This window comes from Eptatretus burgeri, chromosome 4, assembly GCF_056783735.1.
Source record: "Eptatretus burgeri isolate ZD-2024b chromosome 4, Ebu_testis_v1, whole genome shotgun sequence".
Taxonomy (NCBI): domain Eukaryota; kingdom Metazoa; phylum Chordata; class Myxini; order Myxiniformes; family Myxinidae; genus Eptatretus; species Eptatretus burgeri.
In genome coordinates, this window is record NC_140964.1 from 137,058,697 (window position 1) to 137,066,196 (window position 7,500).

General features: G+C 48.8%; 1 protein-coding gene across 2 annotated transcripts in view; it reads left to right on the forward strand.

The window, feature by feature from the left end:
* LOC147029198 (uncharacterized) overlaps positions 1-7,500 on the forward strand; it is a 116,207-nt gene that overhangs the window by 63,192 nt on the left and 45,515 nt on the right. The gene's annotated exons all lie outside the window — the stretch shown is intronic.

The window sequence follows — 7,500 nt, forward strand, 5'->3', positions numbered from 1 at the left end:
AGACAACTTGCAGACAAGACACGGAGAACATGCAGACAAGACACAGAGTACTTGGTGATGCCTCATGGACGAGAGAAAAGGTGTCGAAGGCACGAATGTGGCTCACTCATGACAAGCTGATGTCTACGGATTTTAGCGCCCAAGCTCAAACATGCCATGTGGCAAAATGGCGCTCGTCCTTCTCCCGGCACCGCTTGCGCACGCAGCCTCGGCGCTTTTCAGCCCCTGTAAGGTCGACGGCATAAGACCGTCAGATCGATGGTGGGTTTCAGCTGGTTTCTCACAAGGTCCAGGATACAAATCCAGGCCTGGCCTGTTCACCAGATCAGGCCAAATCGGGGTGTTGGGCTCCGCAGGCGGATCGACGGGATTACAAGACGTGTCGAGCCATGTCGTGAGTAGGGACAGTCAGACGCGCCGTCACTGGACTCCGGATGAACCTGTCGAGGACCTCCTCATCAAAGTTGATCGCCGACTCCACTCATGCAGTTCCTCCTGCCTCTTTCATGAAGCTCGCCTTTCGGGGCGGCCTTTTCACGAGAGCCAATCGCAAAAACCCTCATGCAGTTCCTCCTACTGTCGATCGCCTGACTCGACTCGTGCAGATCCACCCCTGCCTCTCCGGCTCTCGCTCTTCTCAAAGCCGACTCCAGACTCACACAGCAGCCAGTTCTATTCCAGCTGATCGTAGACTCCCACTGGTCGTTTCGATACAGCAGAATCCTCACTCGACACCCAGGCTCAGTTACTCCCTCGGCAGATCGCCGAATGGACCCTCAGGTTCAGGCCGTTCCTCTCTTACAGATCGCCGATCACACGCACCGCGAGTTACTCCCTCAGCAGATTGCCGACCGATGCTAACAGTTTCTCTATTAGTCGATGGCAGACAGACCTCTTGCAGTCCCTTCCTTGCCTTTCTTTCGGCTCGCTCTTCACGAAAACCGATCGCAAACAGACATAGCCGTCCCTTGTACAGCCGATCGCCCCACCTCTGCGCTCTCAGTTCCACCTTCCCTTCCCGGCGCTCGCTTCTCGAGGCCACTCCCTCTCAGAGCGCTGGGCGGGGACTCGTTCGGAGAAAGGAAGGAAGGAAGGAGAAGAACCTCTCAGTACACCACCACCGTACGAACAATGAACAGCCTCCTATGCCTCCCGACACACATGTAACGTCCAATTACCGAACAACCTGGCTAAACGTGCATTTAATGGGGGATCTGGGCTAATCCTATATTTAATAACACACTAAGGGCCATTTCCGCAAAATATATATATATTGTTGTGAATTCGTGCCCGCCGGTGTGCGAACGGCCACGTACCTCGAATCGTGGCACGTCGCCCACCGGACGGACAATTCTGTCGTGACCCTTTCGGACCAACGCCGGAGCTAGTCACGGGTGGGCCTTTCGAACTCACCACAATCGTGCCAATCGGCCACCCGCGTAGGATAGGGTTGTTCGCCAAACTCGACCTACCTAAGTACTCACGCGGATGGTAAACCGGGCGATCGTACCTCGCCGCAGATCGACTCCGGACACGAGCCGCTTGGGCAGCCCGTTCCGTACTATCGGGATAACCAGGCGGTGTTATCGTCGACCTCGACGGTTCAGATTATTTACCGGGATGTTGCACCCACTGCGAACCCTTTATGTGAAGCAAGATGGAGGGTCAATAAAGAAAAGACGAAGCGAAACTGGCACAGTTCAACAAGCAAGCATTTTATTCACACGCCCACACAGACAAGCACATAAAGCACGTATTTACAGCCATACACAATCAAAATGCACATAAAACAATTAAAACAAAAGAAACGATGAAGAGCTACAACCGAATACGCGAACATACGGCAACACTTAAACAGTTCTACCTGACGAGACACGGCGCCACAAGATCCATGCAAAAACCCCGAAAAGAAAATGGTGACTTCCCTTTGGCTGGTGAGTCCCTCTCCCGCAACCGTCAGCGTGGTCGCGCCCGGCCCCGACCTCTCTCGCGGCCGGCGAACCCTCACCGGCGCTCCCCGTCCAGACGCACAGGTCCACCTCACAACGGGCGCTGCCGCGTCTCCCGTCCGTGCCTTCGTGACAGGGCCGCTCGCCAAAGCGCGGGCACAGTACCTCTTCCTGAAGACCAACTCTCCACAAAAACCAACCGAACCACCAGCCAAGACGAAGAGGAAGAAAAAGCCATCGCGCGCCCGCTCGTGTCAGTCTTTTATCGCCTGGGACTCCGCCCTTCGCCCCGCCCTGTTCTCGGCTCCACCTTCCTTCGAGAGGGTTCCCGAAAAGGGCGTTCCCTCACGCTTTCCCTCCACCCCGCTCCGTCCGGGGGCCGAGGGAGTCAGTTTTTGGCTCGGAGCCAGAGAATTATTCCCCCAAAAAGAGGCCCCACCTTTACATGACCTCTGACCTTTGACCTGCATCGCTCTTCCTCCAATCCAAAGCGTGGGGAAGTCAGACGGGAAAAACAGGTGGGACAAGCCCACCGAGCATCCTTGTTGGTTTTTGTTTGTTCCTTCGCGGAGATCGTAACCGCACGGAGCCTGTTGAATGGCGAGTGGCGAAGATGTGGTCGCGTAGATGGTGGTGGCATGGTTGCAGTGTGGTTGGCGCTGTGATGGGGATGGCATGGTTGTTGAAATGTTGTGTGTTTGAAATAAAAGATAGAAAAAGAAAAACGCCTTACTTAAAGGATCGCAGCCCGAATGGATAAAATAAATTCCCTCTATACAATGGGTTTGGGCTTACGACACATGTACTTGGAGATATCTCACCTACGGGTCCTTTATGGTGTAATGTGAATTTCCACAGGTGTAACAATATATGTATATGTATATGTATATATATATGTATATATATATATATGTATATGTATATATATATATATATATATATATATATATATATATATATATATATATATATATATATATATATATATATATATATATATATATATATATATATATATATATACATATGTTGTAAAGGATTCGGTGGTGGCGGGATTCGCACCCTACTCTTGACAGCCAAATGTTGAAGATTCGGCGTTACTTAATAGCACCGCCGTCTCCGGGGTTACAACACCGGCTAGCTCGGCACAGGTCTCGGGTGATGCGCCTCAGATCACGATACCAACGTACACCTCGGCCGTACTAGTTGGGGAAATAGACCGCGGTTACAGACTGGATTTGTCAGAGACCGAGCGGAGTCTACCAGTCCGTAAACGTTTTGGTTGTAAATACAAATCGAGCAAATTGTTCCTCAGCACGGAACGAATAAACTCGATCGCAGCAACTTTCATATGAATCGGCCAGATTTATTGGGGACACGGAGAAGACAACACGAGCAAAGCATTCACGACAATGTTAAAATTAATCTATAACCCACTCTTAACTCGGGAGCTACAGATTATGGGTTTCGAAGGGAACCTGAGCGAGATAAACCTGAGACAACATGCAGACAAGACACAGAGTACTTGGTGATGCCTCATGGACGAGAGGAAAGTGTCAAAGGCACGAATGCGGCTCGTGACGAGCCTATGTCAATGGATTCGAGCGCCCAAGCTCAAACACGCCGCGTGGCAAAATGGCGGTATCCTATAGTTTTCACCCCGCTCACGCACCAGCCTCGGTGCGTTCTGACCCCTCGAGGTCGACAGCACAAAACGAAAGATCTATTGTATGCTCCAGCTGGCTCTTCACAAGGTCCAGTATACAAGTCCAGACCTGGCCTGTTCACCAGATCAGGCGGATCGACGGGATTACAAGACGTGTCAAGCAGGTGTCGCGAGTCGCGACAGTCAGAGGCTCCGTCACTGGACTCCGGATGAACCTGTCGAGGACCTCCTCATAAAAGTCGATCGCCAACTCCCCTCATGCAGTTCCTCCTGCCTCTTTCACGAAGCTCGCCTTTCGGGGCGGCCTTTTCACGAGAGCCGATCGCAAAAACCCTCATGCAGTTCCTCCTACTGCCGATCGCCCGACTTCCACAAGCCGTTGCTCTCTTGCCTTCCCAGCGCTCGCTCTTCTCGAAGCCGACTACAGACTCACACAGCAGCCAGTTCTATTCCAGCCGATCGCAGACTCCCACTAGCCGTTGCTTATACAGCAGACCGTGACTCCCTCCCCTCTGCGCTCACAGTTCCACCTTCCCTTCCCGGCGCTCGCTTCTCAGAGCGCTGGGCAGGGACTCGTTCGGAGAGGGGAACGAAGGAGAAGAACCTCTCGGTACACCACCACCGTACGAACAATGAACAGCATCCTACACCTCCCGACACACATGTAACGTCCAATTACCGAACAACCTGGCTAAACATGCATTTAATGGGGGATCTGGGCTAATCCTCTATTTAATAACACACTAAGGGCCATTTCTGCAACAATATATATATATATATATATATATATATATATATATATATATATATATATATATATATATATATATATTGCCTGGTGTTGGCTTAATGGTTAGGGTGGTGGGCTTGGGATTCGAGGGTCCTGAGTTCAAATCCCGCTCACCTGTTGAATTAATACGAAGTGGGGTTAACTCGGCCTGTTGTCCTTTCGAGGTCGGCAAAATGAGTGTCAGCATTCTGGTATACTGTCGGAGAGGCGACCCATCCAGGATTGTGCCCAATAGCCAAAGAGACTGCTTAGGCAGCACCAACGCTCTGCACACAGTATGGTCTCAATGGATGGATGATATATGTGTATATGTGTATATGTGTATATGTATATATATGTATATGTATATATATGTATATATATGTATATATATGTATATATATGTATATATATATATGTATATATATATATATAGTGTTGTAGATTTTCGTCCGGCGTGCGGGCGACCGCCGAAGCCCAATTGCGGCCGCGCACACCAACCGAACGTGGCAATCTAGTCGCAGCTTCCGGATCAACGCTGGAACCCAGCTACAGGTATTTTTAACACACCATAAACCAGCCAACTCTTCTGTCCACGCGCTGCAGGGTCGATCGCCGAATTGTCGATATACCTAATTATTCGAGCGGACAAATGACGAGAGTTTATACCTCGGCGGGACCTGTACGAAAACGAGCCGCTTCAGCAGCTCGTTCTGTATGCGATTGCCGAGCAGTTTTTATATCGCTAAGTCCCGTCGGACCAGATGTACGTTTTATCGGCTTATAATCAGCCAGCTTACATTCCGAACGCATCATGGCAGTCAATGGCAGAAAGTGACACAACGAGCAAGTTATCATTAAAATAAACCAATGTCACCCTCAGGGTGACCCGTATCTTGGCAAAGGGTGACCACGTGTGACTTCTTTAAGGTCACACTGAGGTGAACAGAGCTGCTATACACCAGGAGCGACTCCTTGAGGAATATCTGCCGACGAGAGATTCTGATGAGAATCGTTCTACAGAGTAACCATGAAAAATATGCGTTTGCCTCATAACGTCACCAAATGACGTCAAAATGTCTCAAGCTTAACATATCTAGAAAGCACTCATCGAGGTGTTCAATTTGAGGTTCTACACGATATGGTTCCTAAAACTTGAAAATTTGACCTTGGGGTCAAATATGTTTGACCTGAGGCGCTAACCTTGAAGGTCAAGGCCAATCGCCACGAAAAATTAATCAGCTGAGCGCCAGACCATGAACTATATTCCCATGAAGTTTGAAGACGATCCGATCAAAATTACTCAAAAAATAAGGGTTTCGTCGACTCCCCTGATTTGCGACAAAGTGACTTTGACCTTTGACCTTGACCTTCAAAATTTTGTTCACTGAAAGGGACCTCTATAGGCCTCTGATATGCAAAGTTACAAAAATTTCCAATGATAACTGTGCTCTGCAGAATTTTTTATACGTGATTACAGACAAACAAACAAACAAAAAAAAAAACATACAAGCTGACTAACATATCTTGCAAAAACTTCGTTTTGGCAAGATAAAAATGGGGACATTTATTTCAAATGCACATATGCAATGAATGGGGGAATGGGACAGGACACGAGCAAAAACCTACAGCAGAGTTCTATCATGTAATGTACAGGCACTTAACAGTTTGTTACTTACGGACAAGGCGCCACAGACTTTCATGCAAAACCCCAGAAAGAAAGAACAGGCTCGTAAGCCTTTATTATTTGCTCGGGGCTGGGATGACCGAAGGCGCTCCGAGAGACCCAGCGGGCTACCTGGCCACCCTCGTGGTGACTCGCCGGGTCCTGGTTCGGCGACCCTCGGCGTCTTTGCCCGGACCCCTGAGCTCCGACTGGCTTCCTTGGTCGTCTGGCCTCCACTGCGGCCTGGTCTAGCCGACGACTCGCTGGAGGAGTGAACGGGCCTCGACTCTGGCTTCCTGGTTGCGCCGGCGAACCTTCCAGTGAACCAACTGCCCGAACTCTGAACTCTCCAGCTCTCGTTGGGGCGACTCTCCACTCCCAACTCTCACTGACTCCGAGCTCCCCACACCAACTCAACTCTGGCGCTCTCCACACCGATTCAACTCTGGTGCTCTCCACACCGATTCAACTCAACTCCACTGCAGCGCTCAACTGCCTCGAACTCCACTCCAAGGCCCAGCCCAACTCAACTCTGGCGCTCTCCACACTGATTCAACTCGACTCTTTCCGGCGAGCGAACGTGGCTTTTTATCGCGTCCGGGGCGTTCGCCCCTCCCTTCCCGGCGCGCGGGGGAAAATCCCAGGAGTGATCGGCTTGGCTCTTTGGTTGTTGCTGTAATAACCGTAATCCGTGTTTACGCTGTTCTGAGGGACACGCCCCAACCGTCATTTCTGTTTCCTCCTTCGGGTGGCTTCCTGGGAGTGGTGTTTTTGTTTGTAGAGGAGGGTCGCTGTGTTGTGGAGATTGACGAGGTTGTTGAGTTGTTCTTTATTTGAAATAAAAGATAGAACAGAATAACGGCTAACTCAGAGATGCACAGCCCGGCACACTAATAATTCCCGTTATACATCGATGGGGAAATCTAACCTGGAATACACTACCAAAATAAATGACCTCTGGGGAACCTGAATGGTGTTCTGTGAATTTCCACAACCGTAGCAATATGTATATATTTCAATGAGATGAAGCACATAAGATTTGTTTTTTTTTATGCACATAAGCACATACGGTAAGATACCATTTTATCTTGCTTGTGTCTCATCTACATCACTATGGAGATCAAAAGACTGTAAAAAGAGATTTTACTGACAGTCAATTTGATTCCAGTACAAAAAGTAACACTTTATTCTATACTGTTAAAAACAAAAGATAATGAAATTGAGAATCCATTAATATAATTATTATTTTTATTTATCCCACAGGGGTATTGAAAAAATAATAATCTTGCTGTCATTACGAATGCACTCGTATTGGTTGTCCAATTTCGATTATATTGAGCGTACTTCCAAAGAACCTGCACGTTTCCACACAATTTGTATCATTTGGCAAATGTTGTCGTAATATATGTGGATTGATTGAAAGAAAAACATTTTGATCGATGTCTTGCAC